The 23,551-nt window shown below is 47.7% G+C and overlaps 1 protein-coding gene across 3 annotated transcripts in view; it reads left to right on the top strand.

The window, feature by feature from the left end:
* The first annotated feature begins 1,307 nt into the window (after window positions 1-1,307).
* PACSIN2 (protein kinase C and casein kinase substrate in neurons 2) overlaps window positions 1,308-23,551 on the top strand; it is a 60,264-nt gene continuing 38,020 nt past the window's right edge. For 2 of the 3 annotated variants that reach the window (XM_073567702.1, XM_073567699.1), the window contains exon 1: window positions 1,308-1,461. The gene's annotated coding sequence lies outside the window, so the exon portion shown is untranslated. Of the gene's footprint in view, window positions 1,473-23,551 lie in introns of all 3 variants that reach the window. The other variant, XM_073567701.1, reaches the window with a different exon arrangement.

The following is a 23,551-nucleotide window of genomic DNA, read 5'->3' as shown; positions in this document are numbered from 1 at the left end:
CTCTTATGGGGGCACTCCTATGACTGGGGGGGCACTCAGGTTCCTCTTATGGGGGCTCTCCTATCACTGTGGGGGGCACTCAGGTTCCTCTTATGGGGGCACTCCTATGACTGGGGGGGCACTCAGGTTCCTCTTATGGGGGCACTCCTATCACTGTGGGGGGCACTCAGGTTCCTCTTATGGGGGCTCACCTATCACTGTGGGGGGCACTCAGGTTCCTCTTATGGGGGCACTCCTATGACTGGGGGGCACTCAGGTTCCTCTTATGGGGGCACTCCTATCACTGTGGGGGGCACTCAGGTTCCTCTTATGGGGGCTCACCTATCACTGTGGGGGGCACTCAGGTTCCTCTTATGGGGGCACTCCTATGACTGGGGGGGGCACTCAGGTTTCTCTTATGGGGCACTCCTATCACTGTGGGGGGCACTCAGGTTCCTCTTATGGGGGCACTCCTATCACTGTGGGGGGCACTCAGGTTCCTCTTATGGGGGCTCACCTATCACTGTGGGGGGCACTCAGGTTCCTCTTATGGGGGCTCACCTATCACTGTGGGGGGCACTCAGGTTCCTCTTATGGGGGCACTCCTATGACTGGGGGGCACTCAGGTTTCTCTTATGGGGGCACTCCTATGACTGGGGGGCACTCAGGTTTCTCTTATGGGGGCACTCCTATGACTGGGGGGCACTCAGGTTCCTCTTATGGGGGCACTCCTATCACTGTGGGGGGCACTCAGGTTCCTCTTATGGGGGCTCACCTATCACTGTGGGGGGCACTCAGGTTCCTCTTATGGGGGCACTCCTATGACTGGGGGGGGCACTCAGGTTTCTCTTATGGGGCACTCCTATCACTGTGGGGGGCACTCAGGTTCCTCTTATGGGGGCACTCCTATCACTGTGGGGGGCACTCAGGTTCCTCTTATGGGGGCTCACCTATCACTGTGGGGGGCACTCAGGTTCCTCTTATGGGGGCTCACCTATCACTGTGGGGGGCACTCAGGTTCCTCTTATGGGGGCACTCCTATGACTGGGGGGCACTCAGGTTTCTCTTATGGGGGCACTCCTATCGCTGTGGGGGCACTCCTATGACTGGGGGGGGCACTCAGGTTTCTCTTATGGGGGCAGTCCTATCGCTGTGGGGGCACTCAGGTTCCTCTTATGGGGGCACAGTGGAGGTGCAGAAATGGCTCAGGATCTTCTCTTCTCCCCTCCTCCTACGTCACCGGCCCAATGCCCATCATCACGTGACCGCGTTCCACACTTCACATCGAAACGAGGCTTGGATTCATTTCCTATCTCCGCCTTCCCGTGTGACGTTTAGGGGCGGGCCTTAGCGTGAGCCAATCGCCTGTCGGTAGTCGTGGTATCTGGGTGTGGCTGGGGAAGGCTGCAGATTGCAGAAGCTCCCGCCTGACAGGGAACCGAGAGGGGAGCGGCGGAGCCGGGAGCCCGGAGGCAGCGGGAGGTAATGCGGCTGTGAGTGCGCGGGGCTTCCGTTACCCTGTGTCAGTGCAGCTCCCTGTACGTGTCCCCACGCGTGCTCACCCGTTATTCTCCCTCGCGGGGAGGTTATTCCGTGTAGCTGTCAGGGCATGCTGGGAGTTGTAGTTTTGCTACAGATGGAAAGCCACAGGTTAGATATTATTGATGGTTTCAAGGGAATGTTCGTGTTGTGGCCGGGACCCCCTGTGATTGGGCTCAGGCCTGTAATGCAGCATCTACCTGCACTGTTTCACTGACCTCTGGAGCTTGTGAGATTATTGATCAGGCAGAGCTGAGCTGTGTGTGTGTGCAGGGGGGGCGGTGTAGCTGAGCTGTGTGTGTGCAGGGGGGCGGTGTAGCTGAGCTGTGTGTGTGCAGGGGGGCGGTGTAGCTGAGCTGTGTGTGTGCAGGGGGGCGGTGTAGCTGAGCTGTGTGTGTGTGCAGGGGGGCGGTGTAGCTGAGCTGTGTGTGTGTGTGCGGGGGGGCGGTGTAGCTGAGCTGTGTGTGTGTGCGGGGGGGCGGTGTAGCTGAGCTGTGTGTGTGTGCGGGGGGGCGGTGTAGCTGAGCTGTGTGTGTGTGCGGGGGGGCGGTGTAGCTGAGCTGTGTGTGTGTGCGGGGGGGCGGTGTAGCTGAGCTGTGTGTGTGTGCGGGGGGGCGGTGTAGCTGAGCTGTGTGTGTGTGCGGGGGGGCGGTGTAGCTGAGCTGTGTGTGTGTGCGGGGGGGCGGTGTAGCTGAGCTGTGTGTGTGTGCGGGGGGGCGGTGTAGCTGAGCTGTGTGTGTGTGCGGGGGGGCGGTGTAGCTGAGCTGTGTGTGTGTGCGGGGGGGCGGTGTAGCTGAGCTGTGTGTGTGTGCGGGGGGGCGGTGTAGCTGAGCTGTGTGTGTGTGCGGGGGGGCGGTGTAGCTGAGCTGTGTGTGTGTGCGGGGGGGCGGTGTAGCTGAGCTGTGTGTGTGTGCGGGGGGGCGGTGTAGCTGAGCTGTGTGTGTGTGCGGGGGGGCGGTGTAGCTGAGCTGTGTGTGTGTGTGCAGGGGGGGCGGTGTAGCTGAGCTGTGTGTGTGTGTGTGTGTGTGTGCAGGGGGCGGTGTAGCTGAGCTGTGTGTGTGTGTGTGTGTGCAGGGGGGCGGTGTAGCTGAGCTGTGTGTGCGCAGGGGGGCGGTGTAGCTGAGCTGTGTGTGCGCAGGGGGGCGGTGTAGCTGAGCTGTGTGTGCGCAGGGGGGCGGTGTAGCTGAGCTGTGTGTGCGTAGGGGGGGCGGTGTAGCTGAGCTGTGTGTGTGTGTGCAGGGGGGGCGGTGTAGCTGAGCTGTGTGTGTGTGTGCAGGGGGGGCGGTGTAGCTGAGCTGTGTGTGTGTGTGCAGGGGGGGCGGTGTAGCTGAGCTGTGTGTGTGTGTGCAGGGGGGGCGGTGTAGCTGAGCTGTGTGTGTGTGTGCAGGGGGGGCGGTGTAGCTGAGCTGTGTGTGTGTGTGCAGGGGGGGCGGTGTAGCTGAGCTGTGTGTGTGTGTGCAGGGGGGGCGGTGTAGCTGAGCTGTGTGTGTGTGTGCAGGGGGGGCGGTGTAGCTGAGCTGTGTGTGTGTGTGCAGGGGGGGCGGTGTAGCTGAGCTGTGTGTGTGTGTGCAGGGGGGGCGGTGTAGCTGAGCTGTGTGTGTGTGTGCAGGGGGGGCGGTGTAGCTGAGCTGTGTGTGTGTGTGCAGGGGGGGCGGTGTAGCTGAGCTGTGTGTGTGTGTGCAGGGGGGGCGGTGTAGCTGAGCTGTGTGTGTGTGTGCAGGGGGGGCGGTGTAGCTGAGCTGTGTGTGTGTGTGCAGGGGGGGCGGTGTAGCTGAGCTGTGTGTGTGTGTGCAGGGGGGGCGGTGTAGCTGAGCTGTGTGTGTGTGTGCAGGGGGGGCGGTGTAGCTGAGCTGTGTGTGTGTGTGCAGGGGGGGCGGTGTAGCTGAGCTGTGTGTGTGTGTGTGTGTGTGTGTGTGTGCAGGGGGGGCGGTGTAGCTGAGCTGTGTGTGTGTGTGCAGGGGGGGCGGTGTAGCTGAGCTGTGTGTGCAGTCTGCACCTTTATCTGCGGGCTCGTGTCGGTATGACTGCGGCCTGTTCATTGCCTGCTGGGAGGATTCTCCGCTCTGCGCCTTCCTACTTTATGATTTGACAGCCAGTGTGACCTGTCAGTAGAGCCGGCGTGTGCGAAGCAGCACAAGCATTTTTTTTTTCTCACTACTTGTAAGATCATTGCAACCACATAACACAATATGTATCCATAGTTTCTTTTTTTTTTTTTTTTTTTTTTTTACTCCATATGCATTAGTGTTTAGCGCAGCATTAACAATTCTTCAGGCTTCAGAGCTGATATTCTCCCACCTCATGTTGTTGGCAGCTCGCTCTCGTACAAAGTAAAAAATACAACTGAGTAGTATGAGCTCGGGTCAGATGATGGTGAAGCGCTTATCACGTTTATTCATTGTCCATACACAAAGTAGTGAGTGCAGCTCTGGGGTATAATACAGGATGTAACTCAGGATCAGTAATGTAATGTATGTACACAGTGACTGCACCAGCAGAATAGTGAGTGCAGCTCTGGAGTATAATACAGGATGTAACTCAGGATCAGTAATGTATGTACACAGTGACTGCACCAGCAGAATAGTGAGTGCAGCTCTGGGGTATAATACAGGTTGTAACTGAGGATCAGTAATGTAATGTATGTACACAGTGACTGCACCAGCAGAATAGTGAGTGCAGCTCTGGGGTATAATACAGGTTGTAACTGAGGATCAGTAATGTATGTACACAGAGACTGCACCAGCAGAATAGCGAGTGCAGCTCTGGAGGATAATACAGGATATAACTCAGGATCAGTAATGTAATGTATGTACACAGTGACTGCACCAGGAGAATAGTGAGTGCAGCTCTGGGGTATAATACAGGATGTAACTCAGGATCAGTAATGTATGTACACAGTGACTGCACCAGCAGAATAGTGAGTGCAGCTCTGGGGTATAATACAGGATATAATTCAGGATCAGTAATAGATGTGCATAGTGAGTGCAGCTCTGGAGGATAATACAGGATATAACTCAGGATCAGTAATGTAATGTATGTACACAGTGACTGCACCAGCAGAATAGTGAGTGCAGCTCTGGGGTATAATACAGGATATAATTCAGGATCAGTAATAGATGTGCATAGTGAGTGCAGCTCTGGAGGATAATACAGGATATAACTCAGGATCAGTAATGTAATGTATGTACACAGTGACTGCACCAGCAGAATAGTGAGTGCAGCTCTGGAGGATAATACAGGATATAACTCAGGATCAGTAATGTAATGTATGTACACAGTGACTGCACCAGCAGAATAGTGAGTGCAGCTCTGGAGTATAATACAGGATGTAACTCAGGATCAGTAATAGATGTGTACAGTGAGTGCAGCTCTGGAGTGTACGTTTTTACTGTTTAGGAAGTGAGAATTGTCGCTATAAATGTCTGCACTTAAGTGAAGAGCGAGATTCCTGCGCATGGAGAAGGGCTGAGTGCTTCCAGTGATACTTGGCTCGGGCTGTGGTGACGATGTAGCAACAACCATCGTCTCCACTCCCAGTAACTCGGTAAATCGTGATTCATGTAGGTTAGCCACTGGTTGTGGGAAGGAGCCGCACGCCCTCCATGTTTCCTTGCTGGGAGTGATGTCATCACCTTGGTATGAGACAGCGGAGTGTTCCTGCGCTCTGCTCGGTCACACATGGTGGCGGCGCTCCCTGGCTTATAGGGTATTTCCTTGCATTTATGGCCACCAGGTCTCATGAAGGAGGATCCTATGGATACAAATCCTCAAAATGGACATTATTTTTGTTTTTATTTTTTCCTGGAGCTTGTATATATTTGCACGATGCGCGTGAGCTCTTAAAGGGGTACGTCCCCTCTCACATGGGTGTCAGCGAGTAGGATTCCCTACAGACAATCCCTTAAAGGGTTTAATTTAACTTGATAAAAAAAAAATGGGATCATAGGCGATTGACTTGCGGATTGTTGGGGGGGGTCCGACTTTTGGGGGTCTCCGAAATGCTCCATCTGCTCTGTACTTGATGCCCTCTGGGTTGTCAACCCCCCCCCCCCGGTTCATATGGGGTTACCGCTGTATGTATGCGGAGAATTAACCCCGCAGAGATCACCGCGTGATGTCAGACCGTCGGCGGTGTTAATCTAGAGCTCTGCCCGCCGGCCTTTGTTTTTTTATTTTTCACCCAGGATGGTTATTTGATTTACGAAGAAAAATGCAATTAACTCGCGGGCACATAACGCGCGTGACGAAGCGTGTGATTGTGCGCTCGTGTGGTGTTTGCGGAACTATTCACCCCCCCCATGATCTCTACTGTATCCTGTAGGTTCTCGGGTAATGAAAAAAATTGCCTAAAAAATGTTCCCGAGCCTCTCGCTTACATCCTGAAATCTTCTGAGCACTGGTAAGATAATCCGGAGCAGTTGTTCTTGGCGTTGGCTGGCATAGGCTGCAATTTGTACCCCATCTGTGACGGCCCGTGGCCCCCTCCTTGGGCGGCTGAGCCGGGGCCCCTCCAGGGCCTTACTCCTTATTCGGTGGCTTTTCCACACATTTACCTTTTAGTTGGTGCATCTTTCAGGCAGATTTTTTTTTCTCGTAGCCTCCTTTTCTTAAACGCCGCTTTCTCAGTAGCCGTGAGATCCCGCTCCTCATCTCACACCTGTTTTTTTTTTTTTTTTTTTTTTTTTTCTCCTTCCATTCCGATGTCTTTTTTTTTTTTTTCTTCTTTTCACTTGTTGGTGTCAGGCATCAGGAGCGCCCACATTGTGTGTGCAAAGAGCTCATCTGATAATAGAGAACAATGCCTGCACCGCGGCTGCCATTGTGCTCCCTACTTGTGCTATGTAAGCTGAATGTGCTGGTGTGTGCGCCTGGCATTTAAAGCCATTAATCCGCATTGTATTCCTTGTGAAGGGTCATTAAACGTCAAAGGGAAGGAAAAAAAAAGCTACAGTTTACAGCTGTGACGCTGTTGTCCTCTGTTATCATCCACGGCACAGTGTGATTACTAGTCAGTGCCGACCTTGTCCTGTGCAGCTGCCTGCACCCGTGTCACCCTCCAGCACAATGTGTACTGCAGCGCAGCCGCACAATCACACCCCAGAGCAACAGGTTGTGACCTGAGCACTAATGTCTGTGCATTGTCTGGCGGTGTTATTATTTATTAGAGGTGCTGTTATGTGGAGGTGTTCTGCACTGTTATATCATTTTAATGTTGCCCAGTATAAGGTTCAGCTTTGGATTCTTGGCAGTAGTCGCTCCTTCTATCCCCTGAGTCTTTCTGTAATCCTATACAGGTGCAGATGATGATCCAACGTAGGATGCGGCCATGTAAGGGTCACATGTTTATTTCATGAAGATGGTTGGAAGGGTAGTGTTATCTAGATGCTTTACTGATCCTGAGTTACATCCTGTATTATACTCCAGAGCTGCACTCGCTATTCTGCTGGTGCAGTCACTGTGTACATACATTACATTACTGATCCTGAGTTACCTCTTGTATTATACCCCAGAGCTGCACTCACTATTCTTCTAGTGCAGTCACTGTGTACATACATTACTGATCCTGAGTTATATCCTGTATTATACCCCAGAGCTGCACTCACTATTCTGCTGGTGCAGTCACTGTGTACATACGTTACATTACTGATCCTGAGTTACCTCCTGTATTATACCCCAGAGCTGCACTCACTATTCTGCTGGTGCAGTCACTGTGTACATACATTACTGATCCTGAGTTATATCCTGTATTATACCCCAGAGCTGCACTCACTATTCTGCTGGTGCAGTCACTGTGTACATACGTTACATTACTGATCCTGAGTTACATCCTGTATTATACTCCAGAGCTGCACTCACTATTCTGCTGGTGCAGTCACTGTGTACATACATTACTGATCCTGAGTTACATCCTGTATTATACTCCAGAGCTGCACTCACTATTCTGCTGGTGCCGTTACTGTGTACATACATTACATTACTGATCCTGAGTTACATCCTGTATTTTACTCCAGAGCTGCACTCACTATTCTGCTGGTGCAGTCACTGTGAACATACATTACATTACTGATCCTGAGTTACCTCCTGTATTATACCCCAGAGCTGCACTCACTATTCTGCTGGTGCAGTCACTGTGTACATACACTCACTGGCCACTTTATTAGGTACACCTGTCCAACTGTGTGTTAAGACTTAATTTCTAATCAGCCAATCACATGGCGGCAACTCACTGCATTTAGGCATGTAGACATGGTCAAGACAATCTCCTGCAGTTCAAACCGAGCATCAGTATGGGGAAGAAAGGTGATTTGAGTGCCTTTGAACGTGGCATGATTGTTGGTGCCAGAAGGGCTGGTCTGAGTATTTCAGAAACTGCTGATCTACTGGGATTTTCACGCACAACCATCTCTAGGGTTTACAGAGAATGGTCCGAAAAAGAAAAAAAAACCAGTGAGCGGCAGTTCTGTGGCCGGAAATGCCATGTTGATGCCAGAGGTCAGAGGAGAATGGGCAGACTGGTTCGAGCTGATAGAAAGGCAACAGTGACTCAAATTGCCACCCGTTACAACCAAGGTAGGCAGAAGAGCATCTCTGAACGCACAGTGCGTCGAACTTTGAGGCAGATGGGCTACAGCAGCAGAAGACCACACTGGGTACCACTCCTCTCAGCTAAGAACAGGAAACTGAGGCTACAATTTGCACAAGCTCATCGAAATTGGACAGTAGAAGATTGGAAAAACGTTGCCTGGTCTGATGAGTCTCGATTTCTGCTGCGACATTCGGAAGGTAGGGTCAGAATTTGGCGTAAACAACATGAAAGCATGGATCCATCCTGCCTTGTATCAACGGTTCAGGCTGGTGGTGGTGGTGTCATGGTGTGGGGAATTTTTTCTGGGCACTCTTTGGGCCCCTTGGTACCAATTGAGCATCGTTGCAACGCCACAGCCTACCTGAGTATTGTTGCTGACCATGTCCATCCCTTTATGACCACAATGTACCCAACATCTGATGGCTACTTTCAGCAGGATAATGCGCCATGTCATAAAGCTCGAATCATCTCAGATTGGTTTCTTGAACATGACAATGAGTTCACTGTACTCAAATGGCCTCCTCAGTCACCAGATCTCAATCCAATAGAGCATCTTTGGGATGTGGTGGAACGGGAGATTCGCATCAGGGATGTGCAGCCGACAAATCTGCGCCAACTGTGTGATGCCATCATGTCAATATGGTCCAAAAACTCTGAGGAATGCTTCCAGCACCTTGTTGAATCTCTGCCACGAAGAATTGAGGCAGTTCTGAAGGCAAAAGGGGGTCCAACCCCTTACTAGCATGGTGTACCTAATAAAGTGGCCAGTGAGTGTACATTACATTACTGATCCTGAGTTACATCCTGTATTATACTCCAGAGCTGCACTCACTATTCTGCTGGTGCAGTCACTGTGAACATACATTACATTACTGATCCTGAGTTACCGCCTGTATTATACCCCAGAGCTGCACTCGCTATTCTGCTGGTGCAGTCACTGTGTACGTACATTACATTACTGATCCTCCTCTCTTCCTGTCACATTTTCCTCTCTTGATAGGGGAAGTCTAGTAATTAGTGAGTTTGGACATGCATTGTTTGTATTAGTGATGCCACAATGTTTGTTTTCTACCTGGTTTCTATTGGGTCACTGGATGCATAAGTAGGCGGCAGTATGAAGATCACTCTTTTACGGGGCGGTCTTCTGATTTTGAGCCCCGCCCACATTTGGGCATACTGACATCGTAGAGGGGGTACTCTGCTCATGTTTTTCCTTGTGAGTTTAAAGCTTATCGCTAGGAAGCCCCTTCTGCCTTATGTCGGGGGGCAGATGAAGTAGTCTGTAAAGACAGTGGTCACCTGAGTGGGGCCGTGTGGCGCGGTGGGGGGGCCGTGTGGCGCGGTGGGGGGGCCGTGTGGCGCGGTGGGGGGGCCGTGTGGCGCGGTGGGATGTGTGCTGAGCATTGAGTAAGAGTTTATTGAGCTGCAGAAAATGAACATTTCGAGCTTTGTGGTAAATCCATTTTTGGTCCTGAGGTTACCCGACCTTTCCAGAGCCTGTGTGGTGGTACTGATGATGGACGTCTCGCTTCCCCTTTCTCTTGGCCTGCGGACGGATCGATTTGTCTCTATAGGGAGGGACGGGGTGATACTGTCACTCATCTGCTCTCGTCGTCTTACAAAATGGGAAATAAGGGAAAAAATGAATCTCTTCACAGCTTCCTCCATTATTTCCTCTGCCGGATTTTTAGACTTCTACCCCCCTGCAGTCCTGCTATTATGATTGCTCGGCACAGCTTGCGCATTGTACGATCCGGTCTGTCCGTGCAGAAAGATGAAACACTTTTATCTTCCCCCAGCTCCGTTACCCTTAGCTGCACCCTGGTCTAAACTCTGGTCTGTATGGTAGCAACCGAAACAAGCCTGTGCAGCAGGGGCAGGCAGTCTGTTGTACGGACCCCATGCTGTCCAGCTTGACGAAAAGTCAGTCTGTTTTGGCTGTCAAACAACCCCTAGGCTGGATAGTTTATGGGTGGGAAGGGATGGTGCTGTTTCCTTCTTAAAACAGCACCACCCTTGTGTATAGGTTGAACTTGGTATTGCAGCTCCACGGACAGAAATGCAACCTGTAGTCTGGTGAGGCGCTGTTTTTGGAATCTGTACCATGCCTTTGATTCCCCCCCCCCCCCCCCCTTCGGGACATACTAGTAAGATGGTCTTGGAACGCTGTTGTAGTATTAACTTTCCACAGTGTCTTTATTACTTAGGATCGGCAAAGATCCTTCCGTCTCCGAATATTGAAGCCCATGAGGGCATTTAAGGGGACTGTACCTTTAATTGGATTACTTAAAAAATTAAATGCCAAATCTCTCTTGTCCCAAAGATTTCTATCCTCCATTGTACTCAGGCACTCCTCTTTATTGCTGGGGGGGCGTCTAGTTCATTTTAAAGGCACAGTATAAATATATTTAATATCTACACCCCCCCCAACATTGAAAATTTCAGCACCAAGAAGGAAGTCGTGGAATGCTAGAAATCACAGGAGACGTGTAAAGCGATGTGCAAATGACGGCATATTATGAGAGTAAAAAAGTATGGAGTACAAGAAAAATCCTGACACTTACTGCTTCGGCTGCTATCACTGCGGTTTTTAATGGTGGTCTGAGGAAGGATCTGGGCAAATCATCAAGATCCTCTGCTGGCAGCTCCTTTGTAATCACCAACCCTTTATGTGCTTGATGGGAGAAAAGTCTGGAGACGCTGCAGGTTATGATGGCACGTTCTGAAGCACCAGCAACATGCAGCCTGGTGTTGTCGTGTTGCAAAGTGGCTCCTAGGACCCTATGAAGAAATGACCGTACCACTGGATCTACCAAATCAATGTAACACCCAGTTGTTAGTGTCCCTCAAATGCCATTGCGCTCTACAATTTAATCCTTGGAATAAGACAGATGTGATGTTCCAACTTGAAAGCCTCATCATGGCTTGGGTCTACAGACCAATCTTGACTCTCGAAAACTAAAGGGGTTTGGCTGCTGCACATTGTCCCCCATTATATAATCCTTGGAGTAGGAGCGATGTGATGTTCCATCGTGAAGATCTCATCATGGTGTGGTCTCCAGACCAATCCTGAGAGTCTCCGCGGGTCTCATCGCTAAATAGGATAGATCTCTACTGCCACCTTGCTCTGTTCCATGGTAGTGAGAGTGGTGGCATGAGGTTAGGGAAGAGGTCTTCACGAGGAAATGTCACATCTGTCCTACAATGAGGTGTTGGGGTGACAAAATGTATGGTGTCCAGACCTCTCTAGTCTTCATGCCATGTGCATTAACTGCTTGGTGTTACATTGATGTGGTAGAACCATAGGTGCCGCCATTTCTTCTAAGGGTCCCAGGAGCCATTTTTTTAAAACCACAACTTGAGGCCGCATATTGCTTGTGCTTCAGTAATGAGACTGTGGGGCCTAAACATGCTACCATAGCCTGCAGAGTCTCCAGACTTGTCTCCCATCAATCCCATCTGGGAAATCATTGGTCGGTGATTACATAGGAACTGCCAGCAGTGGATTTTGATGATTTGCTCAAGTACCTTCAGCAGCAGAACCTTCCTCAGACGACCATTAATAACCGCAGTGAATGCAGCAGCAAAATCCCTTCCGCTCCCGTTCTGCTGAAGAAATCCCTTTTACAGTGTTCTTTATTCAGTCAGTACTACCGCCATTATAGCGATGCATAAGCCACACCCCTTTGACCAAAATCACAACAATGGGGCCAATTCATAAAAGCGAAGTTGTCCATGGCAACCAATCACAGCCCTGCTTTCATTTCATATTCTGCTCTTGACAAATGAAAGCTGTGATCTGATTGGTTGCTTTGGGCCACAAAGACAGATTCTTTCTATTTTCCCCTATGGCTGCCATATTACATTTGGGAGTCAGTGAGTGGCGACAAGACGCCCTAATTGTCCCCCTCTGCGAGTTCCCAGATGGGGAAACACCTGGTGAAGATGTCAATACTAGCATGATGTGTCCTAAAAGACAGAGCTGGCTGTTGTCCATAGCAACCAATCACGGCACAGCTTTCATTTTTCAAGAGCAGAATATGGAATATAAGCTTCGCTGTGATTGGTTGCTACAGGCGGTTTGTGTTTATATTGGTTCCATAAATCCGGCCTGTGCGATTTCTGTGTCCCTGCGGCTACATGGGACGCGTGTAGGACTCTTGGTGCCGCAAATTTAGATTTTAATGATATATCATATGGCCTTCCAATATATACAGTATATTTTATATGGCAGCACTCAGTCTCCCCTACAGCCCGGGGTGCCCTCATTGCTCTGCTAAGATTATGTCGGCACTATTTTCAGAAGCCATAATCTCGTTTGCAGTGCTTAGCCCTCTGAACGTCAGCTGTTAGCGGGCGTTTTTATTTTCCCCCCCGCGTAGCATTGCAGCCCTTCCCTGCAGCATTAGGATCCGCCACCGAGGCGGGCATCACCTTACAGTCCCCGCGGGCACCGTCTATCACTACAGGAGCACGAAGACGTACTTTGTAATGTGACATTGTGCCTGGAGAACCCCCCCCCTGCTCAGAACAGGGGTTAATGGCGCGCCGGTCGTCTGCAGCGTGACGCAGTCGCCTCCTTTCCCCCCCCCCCATAGGCTTTCAATTTATTTTACGCACCGAGGAGTCATCTGTTTTTCTTTCTTACTCTCTCTTGTTTAATAATGTAATTCTATGCAGCGGGTAGTAGGAAGCCGATCAATTACATTAAACCACACAAGAGGCGTGAATTTAATAGAGAGGAATCAGAAGTAGAAGATCCCATAATGGTGCAGTCGCTAATTGGAAAGGGAACCTCGCTCCTGGCCCCTTATTCCATTGGAAGAGTGCATGTTCTCAACTACAGAGCCTCACTGCACCCTTGGGCTGCTAAACAAATATATATATTAAAAAAAAGGCGCAAAAATGAGATATGATCCAAAACGAGAAGTGCTATAACCTATCGCCCTCATATCTACCAAAGGTCATGGACCCATAGATACCGTAAGTGATTCCCCCCCAACCAACCATTCCTAACACTCTAAACCAAAACTGTTATGAATCGATGGGCAGAAGTGCACCCCAAACCCTGCCGAACAAGAAGGGTTAGTGATCAGTCAGGGGTGAAGTGTCCCCAATTAATTGTCGTCCAAACCGGAAGGGTTAGGGATCAAAGGGGAACACATGCCCCAAACTAGATGGGTCAGGGATCCAAGGGGATGAAGTGCCTGCCATCCAGCTATTCCAATACAGACAGATCAGGGATTGTTTGGAAGAAATTCTCCCATCCAACTATTCCTGCTCCTCTCCAAACCAGAAGGGTTTGCTATCACTGGAGGGGAAAAAGCCCTCCCAACCTGCCAAACTAGAAGGGTCAGAGATTGACGGAAGAGACATGCCACCAACCACGCAAACTAGAAGGGTTAGGGTTCCATGGGTTTCAAGTGCCTACCATCCAACCGTTCCAATACGGACAGGTCGGGGATTGATTTGGAAGAAATTCTCCTAGCCCCACCTCAAACTATAGAAGAGTTTATCAATGGGGGGAGAGCTATAACCAATCCTCCAAACTAGTAGGGTGAGGGATCCATGGGGATGAAGTGTCTACCATACAACTGTTCCAATACAGATGGGAGATTGATCAGGGTTCAATTTGGAAGAAATTCTCCCACACACCTAACCCCTTCCGAATCAGAAGGGTTGAGAAATGCCCCCAGCCATCCAAACCACAAGCGATGGTGATGAATGCAGTAGAAGTAACTCCAACCAGCCTTACCCACCCCCCACTATATCAGTAGTGTCAGGAATTGAAGGGTTCTTATCACCAAAGCTTATGGAAAACCCCATCTCATGACTGGCTTTCACCTGGACTGACACGTCACTGTCCACCAGGAGCCTCTTTTGAGGTTTGTTTCTCCTGAAGTGTCAACTAGGGAGAGAAATCTAATGGCCACCTATACCTCCAAGAGGGTCAATCCCATAAGGTAACCTCACCGCTCTTTGTAAACCATGGACATTACAGTGGATGGTGGGTGCCAATGAGCAGAATATCCTCCAAACGAGCACTGAGATATGGGTTGTCTGATTTTGTTTTTGCAGCTTGACCCTTTTGAAATTTAATAGGACTGAGCTGCAAAATCCCACCCAACCTGTGGGCTGGTGCAGTTTTTGGAAGACTGAAGCCTTGTTTTCCTAACACTTGTGCAGTCTTTTGGAGTCCGGAGGGCGATCTTTCCTGTGCTATCAAGTTTGTAGGCCAAAATTTGGTCAGAACTTTTTGACTAGGCTGAGATGAGCTGGTTGTTTTCAGAAAACACCAGTTCTATGGACTCTCCAGTTGGGAAATCCCATTTTACATGCTGTCTGTGTAATGAACTGTAGTGTGGCTGGACAGAAATTTTTGCAATTTTTCTTTTATTTTTTTCTTTGCTAAATGTGCAGCTATGTGTTTTCTAGACGGGATAATCTTGATGTATCAACAGAACTGGTGAACATTAGATGTGCAAATAATATCTGAATCACGGCTTGGCTGATGGCAAAGAACCCACTAATGAGAAATATTGGAATCGTCAAGTGTGTAATCGTTAAAAATGACCAGACAGACCTGATCGGATTCCAAAATTGATGTTTCCTTATGAAAATATTAGAAGAACTTGGCTGCCGCCTTCGCCATATAGCACCACCACTGTCTACAGGTTGGGTGTGGTATTGCAGCTTGGCCCTATTAATTTCAATGGGATTGAGCTGCAAAACCAGTAACCAGGTGCCTTTTTTGGAAGGAAGGGGCCATGGTTTTCTAAAGCCTGTTTTAAAAACAAATTGTAGTTTAATCATCCTCCCCAGGTCCAGCACTGAGACTCCACTGCCCCTTCAGTTGTCTCTTACTCAGCAGCTCTGTTCAAGCCAGTGTCGCAAGCCGCTGAGCTCACTGATTGGCAGCAGCAGTGCTGACGTGAGCAAACCGCACCTTGGAACAGGGGATTTTCAAAATTGGAAAACCCCTTTTAAAGCTGCGGTCATCTGACATAATACAAAAGTTATCTTGATCTGTTCTTTTGAATGTCATAGGGTTTAAGGATGATCATTTACAAGGTCATAAATCTGCCATATGGTTCTAGAGATATGGCCCTTTTTTATTTAGTGTTAAGTTTTATGGTCTTTCCAAGGGGGCGGGGCTCACGGGATTCTAAGGGGGCGTGTCGGTAGACTACTCTTATCCTGTGAGCCACGCCCCCTTGTAAGGACTATAAAACTTGGCTCTAAATAAAAAGGTCCCTATCTCTGGGACTGTATGGCGGATTTAGAAGAAAAAAAATAGTGGAATATTCAGGGGAACAGCAGGAACAAAACCAGAGAATATGCTGGTTACTTTTGACTTGGTGGCATGTCCCCCTTTAAGACTGGCCATGCACATTAAATAGCTGTGTCTCCTGACCCTTCGCTCATACAAATGCATGTACAGTGCCTACAAGTAGTATTCAACCCCCTGCAGATTTAGCAGGTTTGATAAGATGCAAATAAGTTAGAGCCTTCAAACTTCACACAAGAGCAGGATTTATTAACAGATGCATAAATCTTACAAACCAAAAAGTTATGTTGCTCAGTTAAATTTTAATAAATTTTAAACATACAAGTGTGGGTCAATTATTATTCAACCCCTAGGTTTAATATTTTGTGGAATAACCCTTGTTTGCAATTACAGCTAATAATCGTCTTTTATAAGACCTCATCAGGCCGGCACAGGTCTCTGGAGTTATCTTGGCCCACTCCTCCATGCAGATCTTCTCCAAGTTATCTAGGTTCTTTGGGTGTCTCATGTGGACTTTAATCTTGAGCTCCTTCCACAAGTTTTCAATTGGGTTAAGGTCAGGAGACTGACTAGGCCACTCCAACACCTTGATTTTTTGCCTCTTGAACCAGGCCTTGGTTTTCTTGGCTGTGTGCTTTGGGTCGTTGTCTTGTTGGAAGATGAAATGATGACCCATCTTAAGATCCTTGATGGAGGAGCGGAGGTTCTTGGCCAAAATCTCCAGGTAGGCCGTGCTATCCATCTTCCCATGGATGCAGACCAGATGGCCAGGCCCCTTGGCTGAGAAACAGCCCCACAGCATGATGCTGCCACCACCATGCTTGACTGTAGGGATGGTATTCTTGGGGTCGTATGCAGTGCCATCCAGTCTCCAAACGTCACGTGTGTGGTTGGCACCAAAGATCTCGATCTTTGTCTCATCAGACCAGAGAACCTTGAACCAGTCTGTCTCAGAGTCCTCCAAGTGATCATGAGCAAACTGTAGACGAGCCTTGACATGATGCTTTGAAAGTAAAGGTACCTTACGGGCTCGTCTGGAACGGAGACCATTGCGGTGGAGTACGTTACTTATGGTATTGACTGAAACCAATGTCCCCACTGCCATGAGATCTTCCCTGAGCTCCTTCCTTGTTGTCCTTGGGTTAGCCTTGACTCTTCGGACAAGCCTGGCCTCGGCACGGGAGGAAACTTTCAAAGGCTGTCCAGGCCGTGGAAGGCTAACAGTAGTTCCATAAGCCTTCCACTTCCGGATGATGCTCCCAACAGTGGAGACAGGTAGGCCCAACTCCTTGGAAAGGGTTTTGTACCCCTTGCCAGCCTTGTGACCCTCCACGATCTTGTCTCTGATGGCCTTGGAATGCTCCTTTGTCTTTCCCATGTTGACCATGTATGAGTGCTGTTCACAAGTTTGGGGAGGGTCTTAAATAGTCATAAAAGGCTGGAAAAAGAGATAATTAATCCAAACATGTAAAGCTCATTGTTCTTTGTGCCTGAAATACTTCTTAATACTTTAGGGGAACCAAACAGAATTCTGGTGGTTTGAGGGGTTGAATAATAAATGACCCTCTGAATACACTTTTCACAATTTAAAAAAAAATTAAACAAAGAAATAACATTCTTTTTTGCTGCAGTGCATTTCACACTTCCAGGCTGATCTACAGTCCAAATGTCACAATGCCAAGTTAATTCCGAATGTGTAAACCTGCTAAATCTGCAGGGGGTTGAATACTACTTGTAGGCACTGTATTGTTAAAGGAGCGTGGGAAATGGGCTGGTGGTGACATCTTTAGCAGCTGCTTATCTTCTGTGGAGCAAAAGGATTGTACATGTTGAAGGCCAACTACCCCATCATATTCTCCCCCCATGTCTCATCGTGGCGTTCATGCATGGTTTTCTCTTACTGCCGATATTCGTTGGTTTTGGCAAAATTTAAATCTAATCTTTGTAGCCAGTTTTAGGCATCCCTCAAAGATACAGCGAGGGTTGTTGGATTTCGTACAGCCTCAAGAGCTGTAATCTCTTCCTTGAGTAGCAGTCTTGTTTTTGATCATAAGTGGACACTAAGGGCCAGAAGCCTCTGGATGACAACTAAAAAAAAAATGTGGAATGTTCCTCCATGAAGATGTTAGGAGGAATCAAGAGTAGGGCTGTGGGGAGTTGGTAAGCCAAACCTCCAACTCCCTCATACCAGGGCTGTGGAGTCGGTAAGCTAAACCCCTGATTCCTCAATTTCCATGGCTCCGACTCCACAGCCCTGGTCATGAGGGTCCACCCCAGTAATTTTTGCTTTATTCGGCCTTGCCTGAAGATGTCCCGCTATAAGGGTGACCATCCTGGAGAGAGGACCTCAGTCACCTGGAGAGGAGACGCTAATCTCTGTTGATAGACATGATGTAAAGCGTGCTCCTCGCCGGTTTGTATTCCAGATTTGATCGGAGCTTCCTTCCTTTCTTCTCCTCGGTTGGTTTGATGTATGTCTGTGTCTTTTGAAAACTGGAGCAGAGTTTGCCAGAGGCGGCACGTGGATTTATCTTGGATCTTTTTCAAGGCTCGATAAGAGCAGAGACCCTTTCATGAAACTGTTTGGAGACGCAGAAATGTAAATGCAGTTTTTACGCTCCACTATATGATAACGCTGTGCACATTGCCGGCCAGCGTAGAGGGAAATGCTCTCCTAAACTTCTAGTATGTTTGTTGGAAAGCCCTGACATCAATTGTAGGCTCTTCCACCGGCCCCGTTTTTTTTCCCTTAGCTGCCGCCTCTTGGGCCGGCCAACGTTTTTTTCTTTAGCAGCCGCCTCTTGAACCCGCCAACGCTTCTTCGGCCGGCCGCCCACCTGTTGCTCCAGAATTGGGATATGGGGAGGGCTAATGGTTTCGGTTCCAAATCTGGTTTTTTTTTGCCCATTGCTGTCAGATGTCATATATTTCCCATGGATCCCATCTTCGATGGAAACCTCAGTCTGTAGGACAGAATATTAATGGAGAGTGTTCAAAATTTTTTTTTTTTATATATTTAAAATAATAAAAATTCCAGCCATAGTAGTTGCATTATTTAAAGTCCAACATTTCCCAAACGTGGCCTAGGACCGTCCCGACGACTTGTTGCGATGCAGGTGAAATGCGGCTTCTCTCTTTTCTGACCTTTTTTTAGCTCCTTTACTTCTGAGGAAGCCTCAAGTGCACGCTGGAGAGTTATCCTGCCGCCTTCCTACATTATTCACGCCGTTAGTAAAATATTAAGTGCATGCCTTGGCTTCTTGTCCTGAATTCTCTGCTATTGTGAAATCTGCATCAAGGGTCACCAAAGTGTTTCCCTCTCCTGCTGCCGAGTGGTAAGGTTAAATTTTTACCCTGTTCTCGAGGAGCAGCTCCGCCGCTCCATATTTTTTGGGTCTAACTGATTTATTGTGGATTCTGGACTTGAAAGGGGTTTTGGAAAACTCCCAGTCACCGATTGCAGTGGTTCTGAGCGGCCTGTGCCATCGACTCGACTATATACAGAAGCAAAGTAGAGTGAACCAACAGATATTGGTCAGAGCAGCCATCTATTTTGCGTGTATGTTTCGGGGGTCTCCTGACTCTCCTCCGCAAGGGAAAGTAACAAGGATTGAGAATATTGAATTTCAACATGCCTAATCCTTTTATCACAGGAGATAATCCACTGCTTGAAGTGCCTGATATCTGCTTACTCCACTCTCCCAATTGAGAACACTTTTTCACTTGCCTGAGCACCTATGTGTATGGTGGGCTCAAGAGCAATAATGCCAGGTGACCACTATTGACCTCCTAAGGTCTTTCTGAAGTGTCGGGCTACCAGCGTTATATCCACCATTACTAAAGTGGTTAACGTCCGGCCTCCCCATGGCTCGAGAGCAAAAATGCCAGGTGACTACTATTGACCTCCTAAGGTCTTTCTGTAGTGGGTGGCTACCGGCATTATAGCCACCATTACTAAAGTGGTTGACGTTCTACCTCCCCATGATCTTTAATGACTGTTATGCCTGTATATGGTCCAACATGATTGAAAAGCTGAACTGCAACCATCTGCTACAATGGTGAGCATATTGACTATTGCATTATGACATGGCTGAAACTTGAGAGAATTGGACGACTCAAGGACTTCTCTATTTAGGCTCGTGAAGGTATAATGTGATAGTTTGGTCAGGATGTGGCGAGTGTCACATCTATGTCTGTCTTTGCGGTTAGTGCAGAAGTAGACTACACAGCTATGGCTTTATGGGAACAGACTTGTTGGTTACCATTACCTTCACCGTGGCAAAACTGACATAAATGGATGATCTCCAGTGTCAAAGATTGGTGTTGGGAGAGTTTGTCTGGAAGTTGAGGTTTTTCGAGAAGTTCAAGGACAACACCTTTTCTCTTCATATGTTCCTCCTGGAATTGATCATTGTTTTGTGATGTCTCCTTCACTTACCGTATTTTTTTTTTTTTTTTTTTTTCTCTCCTTGACGCAATTGGCAGGGCAATTTTGAAAAATTGTAGCCGATCTTATACATTTGAATGTGCAGGGGATTGCGGCCAGCCCCAATCTGGTGGCCAATATGCTGTGAAAAATGAACAAGAGGACCCATCATTTAAACCAACGTCTCATTCCCTTCACTCTTGGGATTGATCAAAGAAGATCCCACCATGATATGAGTGGAATGAGCTTCCCTAATTCCGTCCTAATTTTTAATAGGAACAAGGGATTGGGTATGTTGAAATTCCACATGCCCCTTCTTTCTTCCCATTGAAATTTTCCATTGGGAGACCCTTTCTCCACCTAGACATGGCCAAGTAGACTAATGTGCAAACGGGGGGGGGGTTGGCGGTCTCCAATGACACATACTAGGAAAAAAAGAGGAGACCTATTGGATTCCATCATGCCCAATCCTTTCTTTCCCAAGAGAACCAAGCCACTTCCAGATGTGTCTAGTCACAGCTTATTCCCCATTAAGAACTTGGATGTATTGAGAAATGGTTGACTACTAAAGTCCACCCAACTCTCTTAGCTCCAAATGGTCGTACTCAGACACAACCTGTCTAGACATAGGTCAAAACTGTAGACATGGACAACTATGTCTAGACTCGCAATGTGTTTGAAAACTAGTCCCAAAGATAGGACTGTTGGGTGGACACTTAAATCCAACATGACCAATCTTTTCTTTCCACCAACATTAGCAGTTTTGCTATGGAGTCACCAGAGTACTGACCGTCACTATTGGGTCTAGTTTACATGTAGTGAGGAACTTGGTTGTTTTTCTAATGACCTTGACATGACAAGACAGAAGTCTCCAGATGAAATCTTTTTAAGCTCAATGTGGTCACAACATCTTCCACCTCCACATGTCTTGGCAGGTCGTGATATGGGCAGTCACGTTTTCCCATGTCCCTCCGTGAATTCTATCATGAGGTTCATCTTCTCTTCTTTCTTGGGAGTGCCGGGCCAGAGGGTGTGTATGGGATTTAATTTTGGAATTGCTAATTATCATTTTGAACTCTCCTACAATATTATTAGGAACGTCCATGCTTATAGTAGGGCCGGGACAGCGTAAACATATACTTGTAATAATAGTACCTGACATTGCAAAAGACAGGTTCTTCATCGGAGCTCCTGATTCTCCTACCTGTCAGGCTTTGATGATTGAGTCATAGGTGGAATTTACAACGTTTGACGAGCTGTTCCTATTTTGACCTCTTCATTTCCCCCGGGATGTAAGACACCTTTTTTTTTTTTTTTTTTTTTTTTTTTTATTTAAAAGATTTTCAGAAGTTTAAAAGACTCTTGCACAACTTCCGAAATTGTCTTCTGGGTGTTTCGAGACCTGCCATGCTAGGTTCTTTTGCAATGTTTTACGTGGACATCCCAAATGGGACCACTTGTGGTGGAAAGATGGCGCATGTACAATTGGTTTTTCCGCTTTGTGGACGGGGGAAATGCTACATTTTCTGCACATGCATAGGGTTTTCTGACAGAGACACAGAAGATGACCCTAAGAGTCTTGTGCATGTGCAAACTGTTGATTTATTTTCGCAGAAGATGGGGATCTGCACATGAGCTGAATGACCAGTTCTTCTGCCCACCATGCGCCGGTCCTTCTTTGAAACGTGTTATGGATCTAGTTGGAGGTGTCCTCCATGTCGACTTAGTGACCCTTCTACAGGATACTTGACAGGATTCGGTCACACCCAAGGGACCTTTCACCTCTATTTGTCATTTGGCACAGATATGTCCTACATCTTGGGAACATGAAAGGTGTCAGCACAGGGGCTGTCAAACTTATTTTCGGGGGTCGATCTCCAGTAGAAGAATGGATGACGAGGAGATCTCTTGGGTGGAGGTCTTTCCAAGGTGGCATCTAAAGAAGGTGTCTAAATACATGAAGATCCTGAAATTGGGTAATATATTGAAACAAGTCAGTGATTTTTAGGTTTTGGGCTTTTTTTTTTTTTTATTTAATGATTTTCCTCTGATGTCTCACTGCCGTCTCCTCCTTGGTTTTCCTGTGACCTGTAATATCACATAATTGACTTTTTGATCCAAATGTCGCCCATGTTGTGACTTGTTGCCAGGAACAATGAGCTGTTTTATGTCATTGATGGTGGGGGGGCTGGGAGATAATCTGTAATACTTACTGTAGAGGTGAAAGACATCGGCGGGCGGTGTGTATATTTTCGCCGTCTTTTTTTTTTTTTTTTTGGCTGATATCCTTGCTCCGAGGTCGTCATGTTTTTGATTTGGGATCTCTCCTTGTTTTTCTAAAAACAGCCCCTATTTATTAAATCGTCAGCAGATTTGTAGACTTGTGTTCAGCGCTTCCTCGTCTTCACTGTCCGGGACAAAGGTCCCTATTGTGGTGACATATTTATAGCTGCGGCTATTTTACCTCTTCTGCTATCAAGGCACAATGTGAGCACCTTGTCCTGAAGGTTAATCACCCCCTCCTTGCTTCTCGGAATACTGGCGCCTGCAAGGGGGGACAATAGATTGCAACCTCTGTGTGGTTTCACAGTTCAGTCCCATTTATGTCATTGCTTCTCAGCTGCGATAACATCCACAACCTTGGTACAGGGGTAGAAATGTTTCTGCACTAAATTGGCCATTTTTTTTTTTTCCCCTAAACTTGGGCAGCCCCTTAACACTTGCTTCCCAGTGGTCTCTGGTTACTTGCCGTGCTACCCACATGCGTGAATGCAGCAGCTGATCTTTGGCCTCAGGCTTATGTTAAGATTGGTGCACAAGAAATCTAAGGCAAGTGATTGACTTCAGTGGTTTCATGTCTAGATGGCACGTGACCGGCGCAAGACTTCCATTGAAGGAGAACTCGCCACCTCTCGTGGCAGCCTGTTCCATTTATTGATCACCCTCACTGTCAAAAAGTTTTTTTCAATCTAATCTGTATCTTCTCCCTTTCAGTTTCATTCCATTGCGTCTCATGTTTCTATGCGCTAATGAGAATAGGGATGATCCCTCTACACTGTGACAGCCCTTCAGATATTTGTAGACAGCTATTAAGTCTCCTCAGTCTTCTTTTTTGCATGCTAAACATTCCCAGATCCTTTAACCGTTCCTCTTCGGACATACTTTGCAGTCCGCTCACCATCCAGGTAGCTGTTCCCTGAATTTGCTCCTTTTTTTTTTTTTTTTTTTTTCTTTTTTTGTGATAAGTGGTGCCCAGATCTGGACACAGTATTCCAGATGAGGCCTGACCAAGGAGGAGTAGAGGGGGATAATGACTTCACGTGATCTAGACTCTATGCTTCTCTTCTCATCCTAGAACTGTTTGCCTTTTTTGCTGCTGCGTCACACTGTTGACTCATGTGCAGTCTGTGATTTATTAGTATAGCAAAGTCATTTCACACATGCTGTTGCTTAGTTCTATTCCTCCCAATCTGTAGATGTAATTTCTGCTTGTTTTTTTTACCCAGGTGTAGAATCTTGCATTTCTCCCTGTAAAATACCATTCTGTTAGTTGCTGCCCATTGTTCAAGTTTATCTAGATCCTTCTGAATCCTTTGTCTTCTCTAGTATTAGTTAACCCTCCTAGCTTTGCATAGTCTGGAAATGTGATTAGTAGAATGCGTTGAGTATAATACATAAAAATGATCAATGTAAACTAAAATTAATATTCCATGGAGGTCTGGATTTTGAATAA

The sequence above is a fragment of the Dendrobates tinctorius genome, unplaced genomic scaffold (genome assembly GCF_039654945.1).
Source record: "Dendrobates tinctorius isolate UK_male_01 unplaced genomic scaffold, ASM3965494v1 ptg000020l, whole genome shotgun sequence".
Taxonomy (NCBI): Eukaryota; Metazoa; Chordata; class Amphibia; order Anura; family Dendrobatidae; genus Dendrobates; species Dendrobates tinctorius.
This window is presented reverse-complemented; position numbering and strand designations above follow the sequence as displayed.